Source organism: Carassius gibelio, chromosome B16 (assembly GCF_023724105.1).
Source record: "Carassius gibelio isolate Cgi1373 ecotype wild population from Czech Republic chromosome B16, carGib1.2-hapl.c, whole genome shotgun sequence".
In the NCBI taxonomy this organism is placed as follows: Eukaryota; Metazoa; Chordata; class Actinopteri; order Cypriniformes; family Cyprinidae; genus Carassius; species Carassius gibelio.
The window spans coordinates 12,825,017-12,832,518 of record NC_068411.1 but is presented as its reverse complement, the minus strand read 5'-3'; positions in this window follow the sequence as shown (position 1 = coordinate 12,832,518).

Below are 7,502 nucleotides of genomic sequence, written 5' to 3'. Positions count from 1 at the left end.
TCAGAGCAGATGTGGAACGTCTTTATTTGAGACTTGGTTTGATTCCTCCACAACAGACAACACAAGACAGGTTTCTACACAGACCACAAGTGCTGTTTGGACGTACAGTCACGATGTTGCAGTATGTAACGAACTGATGGGGAAACAAAATCTCTGACCTTTTTACGCAGAACATAACAAACAAATCAAATAGCAGTTATTCAGACGCGGAATTAATTATCTGCTGTAGGAGAACTGTTTGGCATATCGGATAGTATCTTCATGGACCGCTGCGTCGACATCCACAGATATCTGGGCACTGAAGTGAGAGAAACTTAATTAAAACACATGTCAGGCCTTACCTTCTCTGCCAAGAAGATGTATCCAAACGAAGTGTTTCTATTTGCATATTAACTTGTTCAGTCAAGCTTCACACAATAAATACTAAAGACATTTTAATTGGATTATTACATAACACTGTATTACATACCAGTTGATAAACAATTAGACTTGGGCCTGGTTTTAAAGTTGAGCAGCAAAGAACAATTTCAGTCAAATGTTGGCACCATGTTTAATGTATAAAATTTCAGCTAAATAAATAAAAATGGCAGAATGAAAAAAGTTTTTATGTTATGTTCAATACGCTATGCTAAATTCATACGCTGTTTCTTATATACGGTTTCTTTACTCTTTAGCTGTGTTCGTGATAATTCACTAGAATGGTGAAATCTGGAACGCCGTGACTTTCCTGATTAAACTTGTCCAGTCTGTTGAAGAATCAGCGCTAATGAAGGAGCTCAGGGTGGAGAGGATGCTTCCATTGAGCCTCGTGTGTGTTAGATTCACATCACATGTCTGCAGCTCACTCCTCTCCTCTCTTCTCTGTCAGGGAAGGAGAGAGAAGAGGACAGGATGTTAGCTGTGAGAGGGGTGGAGGTAAGACACCTGTCGAGGGAGGTGGGGATTCATTAGTATTCATTATACATTTCCCACCAGTTTCTGAGCAAAGTGGAGAGAGGAGGGGCACCATCCATCTCCTCCACAGAGATACACACAGACGGCTGAAACCGAGAGGTGTGTGATGTCATAGAAGAGGTCAAACTGCATGAGAATCGGCACAAGATTTTGGTGCAGATGTTGAATTTCCTTTTCTGTGATTTGCTTAATCACCACTTCCTTACTTTGAGGGATAATGAAAATGAAAATTCTGTCATCTTTGACTCAGCCTTGTGTCATTCCAAACTTCTATGACTTTATTTCTTTTGGAAAACGTAAATGAAGATATTTTGAAGTGTTCTTTAATTTTTTATCCATACAATTAATATCAATGGAAACCAAATAGTTTTGTAATTTACTAAAGTGAATTAAAAATAAAAATTATATATATATATATATATATATATATATATATATATATATATGTGTGTGTGTGTGTGTGTGTGTGTGTGTGTGTGTGTGTGTGTGTATTATTTGAAATGAAGCTGAAATAATGCAAAATAATAAAGATATATAGAAATTATGCCTTGGCAACTAAATTAAAATAAGTTTAAGTTAAAGTAGTAAAATTACTAAAACTTATATTGTAATTATATTTAATATATTATTTGCCTCCATTTTATGTATGAGTTTTTAGTTTGTGTTTTGTTTAAAGGTTGAGAATGTTTTTTTTTCTTGTTTGCAAATAAGAACACCAAAGAGTATAAATCATGAAATATTACAAAATCTAAAACGTAAAAAAAACCTAATACAGTGTACACAGCAGAATTAATAAAACTAAAATTTAAATGAAAGCTGAAAATATAAAAAATATAAGCTTATTCAAAATATTAATAAATAATAAATAATGCTAAAATAACACTGCACCAAAACAGCGTTGATTGACAAAAATACCTCTTTTTTTTTCAAAATATCTTTTGTTTTCCACATGCAGAAGAAAGAAAGTCAAAAAGGGTTATAAAGGCATGAGGATGAGTAAATGAGTCAACTTTTCTTTTAAGATGTCCTGTCAGCATAAAGGTAAAACTATATAACTTATAGTATATAAAAGTATAACAAAATAGCTACAAAATGAAAGTAGAATGTTAAGATGAAGGTTATGCTCTAGAATACTGAAAGAACACTCGTTGCCATTCAGGTCCTGTTTTGAGCGGCTGGGAGGTTTGCGGCAGCAGATGGGCTGTCCCGCTGTGTGCCTGATTGAAACACAGAAGCTGGAGCCTACTCATAACAACATCTCCAGCTCCTGTCAGCTCCAGCCAGGGAACAAATCAGCCTTCCCGCGGCTCTGCTGCAGGGAACACGACTCTGCTCAGAGGAAAAGCAAGGCCTGGCCAAGGGCACAAAGGGTCCTTACATTTTAGGACTGCCTGGCTGTCAGTGTTTACAAGCGCTGTGCTTTTGTACCCACAGAGGATAGTCGTGAAAATCAAAGCTGGAGGTGCAGATGGCAGGTCTGTATGTGGAAAGCATCTGCAGACTGCACTGTGAATATTGAAGAATTGATTATATAAGCTGGTTCAGATAGACTGGTCACTATTGATCACGTGCTTGAAGTTAAAAGCTTAGGTTAATGAGGTCACGCTTGCATCACATTTTCATAAAGTAAAACTGACTACATGTAATCTGGATTATGTAATCAGATTCCAAAATTGAGTACTCGTAATTGACCCTTCACAAAAACACACCCTCCTTAAATACATTGTGAAACAGAGAGGAAACTGACAACATGCCGACAGACAAGACAAAATCAGGTTACTTCTCATATGAAACAAGGTCTCAGCTTTTAAAATTTGTCTTTTTTTTTTTTTAAAGAAATTCAAACAATAAGTAGCATTTTGTGGCTCTTTACTGCGTTGAATACGCTTCAGTTCAAAGCACGAAATAAACATGAATGAACATCAGAACATATTTTATTTCAACCATGTAAAGTCATTACTAATTTTACAAAGTGGAAATCCACCGCAGTTAATCTACTCTCCTGTCTGATTTGTTTGTTGGGCAAGATAGTGGATTGTGCGTTATGATTGGTCAAATCACTTGTCAATCAAGCCCTTTGAGAAGTGTCAATTGGATAACATTTTCATATTACATTTAATGTTTAATAATACATTTTAAAATGTTCTTTATCAAATTACAGTTACTTTTATGGATTATATGAATAGATATTGTTCATAAAAGGGAAGTAAATTATTCTCAAAATCATTGCCATACCATTTAGCTTTGCCTCACAATATAGAGTGGCCAAGTAAATTTCATGTAAATAATAATGCAATCCATGCTTTTGAATTTGGCCCAATAGGTTTAAAACAAGTTAACTGTAACATGTAATCAGTAATGGACTACAATTTGTAAATAATCTACTCAACACTGGTAAAGCTCTATAATGTGTTGATAGAGACAGCACACAAGAAACCATTCTGGCAAGGTTCAAAGTTCTTCTAGTAAGGCTAATACAACATTCGTTCAAAGTTTTGTGGTCTAATTACATTCTCAAAATGTTAGCACAAAAGCATTCATAAATTGTTCATCAAAAGTTTAGTTGGATGTTCTCCTAGCCTGTTTTAACCTACTACTTACTGCTTGTTTCTAAATGCTCGAATGTTCAAATGTAACGTTTCCATAATGTTTGCAAAATGAATCATTCTTTTAATGTTTTCGCTAACGTTGATATAAACAAAACCAAAAAACCTTCAGAGAAAATTCAGAAAAAGAATGTTTTCATAACCTAATGGGAACATTTTTTAAACATTCTTGGAAAGTATTTTTGGCACTCTGGTTTTGACCACAGTGATAGGTATCATTTGCGGTTGAACAAAGCCGGGTGGAGTGTCTTTGTCTCCTGTGCTGATGATATAGTGAGCTGGAGGCTCAGAGCAGAATGATATGGAGCCAACCCTCTGTCCTCTGGGTGACATTCAAAGGCTCCATAAATCCTGCTCTTTATGGGGCCAGTTTGCCATAAATCCCACAACCTAATTGGAGATGTAATGAATTACCATAATTGGTCATAGGCGGTTTTACATTAAATGGGAGGTGTGTGTGCCGCGGGGAGCAGTCCATCATGGGGGATGGAAATCTGTGTTCGTGGAGAGCAGAGATTTGGTTGGAAGTTTCCCCAGCTGTCTAATCAAAGATCAGACGTGTTGTTTCCTGTTGTCTGGTTTCAAGTTTCAAACCCAAAAGGGTGATTAGGACATAATCTTTTGTGTTTTTTTTTTTTCTCAGAGAGATTCGTAGATCATAATTCGGAAGATTAGATTGCAGACATCCTGCAGACAGGGGGCAATCTTGCCATCTTCTCAGCTTTCCCCAAAACTTGTCTGTGATGAAAGAGCTACCGTGCTGGCTGTCATCGAGGGCCGTTTTGCTAAATATTACCATTTGATTTTATAGGCTAATAAATGATTTGGTTAATGGATCTGCACTCCTTCCCCTGCTCTGCTCCGGACAGCTGCATGTCCTTTATTACAATTTGTTGGAAAAATATAGGTTTCATAAGTAAATGCCACAGAACAATTAATCTGGAGCACATTAAATTTTAGTAATGATGCTAAACGCTAATAATTAAAACAGGCAACTGGAAAAGAAGTTTGATGAGTCAAGTTGAAAATAATGCAGAGAGTGCAAAGTGGAGAGCAGGTGCCCTTCTGGTTTAACTGCTCAATTTGGTAATGATGCCGTTTATATGAGCTAACACTGTAAAAGAAAATGACCGTTCACAAACGGATTATATTGTTATTTATATATATATATATATATTTTCAGGTTTATTTGACAGGGACCATGCACATCAATAATACATAAATATACAATGTGCCAGAATTAGCCAGAAAGCTAATTTACCAATTACTTAAATACATGTTCCAAAATACATATAGAATGTACTCCATTCCTAAAAATTTTTTTTACATCCTCTTAAAAATTATGCTATACCTAAACCCAACAGATCAATACCAGCTCACTCAAACACATGCACATTTCAACTGTCAGACAAAATAACCAGTGTATCTCTAATCCATAATATCAGTATGCAGGCAAAGACAAGTAACAGTAGCATTAATCATTCAATCAGTACTCACCAAACAACCTCATGTATATAGCATACAGATCTCAACTAGTAAAACAGACAAGACAAGTTGAAGATGTCAAGTTGAAGACAAGATGTTGTCATACTGACTCTCAATGAACCACTTCTTTAAGTGAAATTTAAAAGAGGCATAAGTATTAAAATTTGTAATGTAATTTGGGATGGAGTACCACTCATTAAAAGTCATACAGGTTCGAAATAACATGAGGGTGAATAAATGATGACAGTTTTTATTTTTGAGTGAACTATCCTTTTAAATAGCAATATAGTAAATTATTGTGCTTTTTTAGGTGTACTTATATGATCTATTACCGTATAACTGAAGAACATTGAGGTGTTTTAATATCTCTTTGCTCATTTATCCAGGACTATTCACACCTTTATTACTTTCCCCTCTTTTTTCTCTCTTATTTCACTTTTCCTCGTCCACACACACTTACAGAAAGGCACACCTCACTAACTCTCTTGGAAATAACAGGGGCTTATTTATGTGATATCCCCAGGCGTTCCTCAGGGAAATATACTACTTTTCCAACTGGCCTCCTGTCAGCATCCCATTAAGGCCCTGTCTTCATTTTATGCCTCTAAATCTGATGCAGACACTACTGAAATGTAAGCAAATATTAATTGGGGTCAGTCGCAGCAGATGCAACTCATGCAGGCATCTAATGTAAAGTACCTTTGTGGACCCGTGACATTACAGAGCAGGGTGCTGACGCCTCACATTTTCCATGCATGCTGGCTATGGCTGCGATGATTCATAATAGCTGAAGCGCTCGGCCTTCATATTTTACCAGGCAAGTGTTTTATCAATTAAAGGAAATGCTGTGATGGTACCCTAGAGCCTTAGAGAATTTAGATTTAGAACAGTGCAACTGACTCGGACTGACCCGATTGTTAAGTTCCACATTCACAAAAGGGCATTTGTTTTACTTACCTATAACAGACTGGACTGCGTAGACATGACGCATTAAAGCAACATGCAATGAAAGAAGACAACAGTCTTTTCCATGCAAATCTGTAAAATCTCCCATGCAAACTGTTATCCGTTTACAAAATGTGTGATAAAAACTGTTGTTAGTAACATAATCTATAAGATCACACATTATATGTATTCGTCTAATCGGACTACTTTTAGATGACTTTTGACGATTAACTGTTCCATTACGAGTATATACATGCACTGGGAATATTTTACCAGTGATACATATATTTTTTAGAGGGCTCTTAAAAGACTTCTCTCTGTCTGCTGGCCACATACTTACAAAGGGCCATGTGCCAGCTGAGCAACTACCATTGATTCGAATGTGAATGCTGATGGATAGACCTCCTTAGTTAGTGCACAATGTAAACTGCTTTTGAACCTGTTGCTGGTAAATGTTTAGATATCATGTGGACAGTGCCATTATTTAGCACTTAAAACATTTATAACTCCACCTTTCTTGCTGCATTTGCAGTGACTTTGAAGGAAAGAATCCTGACTTCCTCTATCTGCAGTATCAGGGTGATCTGAGAAACACGTTTTATGAGGTGTTGTCTGCAATCAGCTGCTTTGTGATAAATCAGAGACAGGACAGCAGAGCAAAGCGATGGGTAATTCGTTAAAAGCACTGTGCCCTGCAGACCTCAGGCCATTATTAATTGTTGTTCATGCTGCTTGTTAATTTGGCTGTGGTGCTAGAAGAATACTGCCAGGGCTCATTTATCAGAGAAACAGAAAGATCCATCCGAAGACTTTTCAAAAGTGTCTGGCAAATTTTATGTCTGAAATGTAACTGGCACTACAGCTCTCAAACAAGTACCATTGCTTGGGATGTTTTTAATATTTTTGAGCATTATCAACTCTGGTTGATAAAAAGTACAGACCAAAGGGTCTTCTTTCCAAAGACACCAAAATTATGTGTATAACACACCGAAGAAAGGAACTGGTACAATTTTAAGTTAGGTAGGGCACTTTCAGTTGTGAGTCCCATAATGGGGGGTGCTTTTTTATACCAGAAAACAAGACAAAACTGCTGATTAAGAAAAAGATTTCAGCTGTATTTGCCTGGGTCTTTCTCCTTAAATCATCTCTTTGTAATAGATAGACTCAAGTAAGTGGATCTAAAATAAAGTAAGACTCTACATCTACACTGTGCGGTTGGAGATATATGCTTATAGAAAATCGGCACAAATTTCTCAGCAGGGTGGGTGTCATCATCCCTGTGCCTGGTGTCATGTTTAAGACCCCTCTGTATTTGAAGGACTAATAGAGAGAAAGCAAATAGCATTGAGAGAGAATGCCTGTGCGTGTGTGCATGTGTAAGAATGAAGCCTTGCTTGGCCATCGGAGGTGATATATGTGCCAAATTTTCTCCCAGAATAAATCAGGGCCATCAGCATGACAAGTGTTTTTCCACCTGCTATAAACATCTCTTCCACGCTCTCGCTTGTCCTT